General features: G+C 38.7%; 1 pseudogene; it reads left to right on the top strand.

Annotated features, from left to right (window-relative positions):
* Positions 1-1089: 1089 nt before the first annotated feature.
* Positions 1090-1833, top strand: LOC150011646 (protein NipSnap homolog 3A pseudogene; annotated as a pseudogene).
* The last annotated feature ends 206 nt before the right edge of the window (positions 1834-2039 follow it).

Genomic DNA, 2039 nt, shown 5'->3' with positions numbered 1-2039 from the left:
GTTAAGACACTTAGTGTTGTTCTTCACTCTGATGGTACATATTCTCCAGAATAAGAAAGCTGACACTTTGTTTCTTATCTTGTTTTAACTTCATCATTCATTTATTCATTTGTTCTAGTAGCCATCATTTACTGAATACTACCACATGCCAGACACTTAGAGAGTAGGAATACAAAGATAACTAAGACAGAATTATCTGGACTCTTTATTCAAGATTTCCTATTTATTTGGATTAGTTACTTAGAAAATTCATCTTCTCTTCTGAACATACCATAAAACCAAAAATGTTTTAAAAAGTAGAGTCAAGCTAAGTACATTTCATTTTCCACTTTCCTCAGTTTTGTAATATTTATATCAATTGGCCTAAGTAACATTTTCAATTTAATGTAAAATGAATCACTTAAGGTACAAAAATCTTGGCAATAAAGATTTTACACTCAATTACATCTACACACTAATTACACCTACTAATCAACTGCTATACTGATACCAGCTTGTCATGAAAAATGAAACTGCAATATGCAAAAGACTTTTTCTTCACTTAGGACCCCCCAATTTGAAATCCTTCTTCTTGTGAATCTAAGAAAACATCAAAACATTCCCCCAAATAAGTGAGACACAAATGAGTATGTACTGTTTTATTACATTTATACCTAAAGTACAAAAACAAAAGAAAGCTAATCTATGCTGTTAGAAGTAAGATAGAGGTAACACTTGCTGGGGGCATGCAGGGTGCTCTGGAATGAAGAAAATGTTCTGCGTCTGGTTCAGGATGCTGATGTCATTGTGTTCAGTGTGGAAATGTCGCTCAACACTCTACACCTTTTTCACCATTCATATAATTTGCAAGGTACCCAAAGAGCTTTATGGGGCGCAAAGCACTGTACCAGCCACTGTGGAGGTTTCCAAGAACATGTAACACATGGTGCTGTGATGGGGGAAAAGATGGGGGATCAGGAACTCTGGCCCTGTGTGTCCAGGCTGATATTCACTTGTCTGAGCAACAATTTTCTGGGCTAAGCTGTAGGAAGAGGAATCTAGTAAAGAATACCAGCTGGCTGTTCTTCTCAGTGCCCCAAGCCATGCGCCATGCTTGTTCTCTGAGGTGGCCTGACTAGGGCTCTTGTCATGTGGATGTTGATGCCACAGGTGTGCTCATCTTTTGCTACAGGACCTAGACAATACGATGGAACATCCTACAAATATTATACCTAATATCGTAAGTCTTCAAAGATAAATGAGTTTCTGGAAAATTTTAAGAAAAAATACATCTTCGGACAGCTCACTCTGAATTGATTGGATACTGGAGTGTAGAACTTGGAGGCAGCATGAATAAAGCATTTCATATTTAGAAGTATGATAATTAATGCTCACTGAACTAAAGCTTGGAAAACCTTGGCTAAAGATAAGGAATGGCAAGAACGATTTCTCATTCCAAATTTGGCTCTTATTGATAAACAAGAGAGTGAGCTTACTTATCTGGTACCATGGTGTAAATTAGAAAAGCCTCCAAAAAAAGGAGTCTATGAACTGATTACTTTTCAGATGAAACCAGGTGGAACAGCTCTGTGGGGTGACGCATTTAAAAGGGCAATTAAAGTCCATGTCAAGCTAGGCTACTCAAAACTAGTTGGAGTTCTCCACATAGAATATGAAGCACTCAACAGAGTTCGTGTTCCTTGGTGGAACAAGAATGCAGACAGTCGTGCAGCTGGGAGACACCAGTCTCGTGAGGATCCCAGAGTCGTGGCAGCTGTTGGGGAAAGTTTCCATTACCTAGTGTCTCAGCAGAATGTGCTCCTGATTCCTACATCATTTTCACCATTGAAATAATTTGCCACCAAAGTACAAAGCATTTCATTAACTGTCTTAAGATGTGTCTGCTCATAGTGCTGCAGTTCCCCCAAGCGAATCTCACTTGTATCTGAAGAAGGTGGTAAGTTAGTTCACTATGTCTCTGCATTTCTAAAGCCATCTCTGCTTTTTGCCATTACCACCTCAGAAAATAGTTCCATTCCTTTTCCCCACGGCATTTCAGT

This window comes from Furipterus horrens, unplaced genomic scaffold (genome assembly GCF_987537825.1).
Source record: "Furipterus horrens unplaced genomic scaffold, mFurHor1.1.pri manual_scaffold_4, whole genome shotgun sequence".
NCBI lineage: Eukaryota > Metazoa > Chordata > Mammalia > Chiroptera > Furipteridae > Furipterus > Furipterus horrens.
This window is presented reverse-complemented; position numbering and strand designations above follow the sequence as displayed.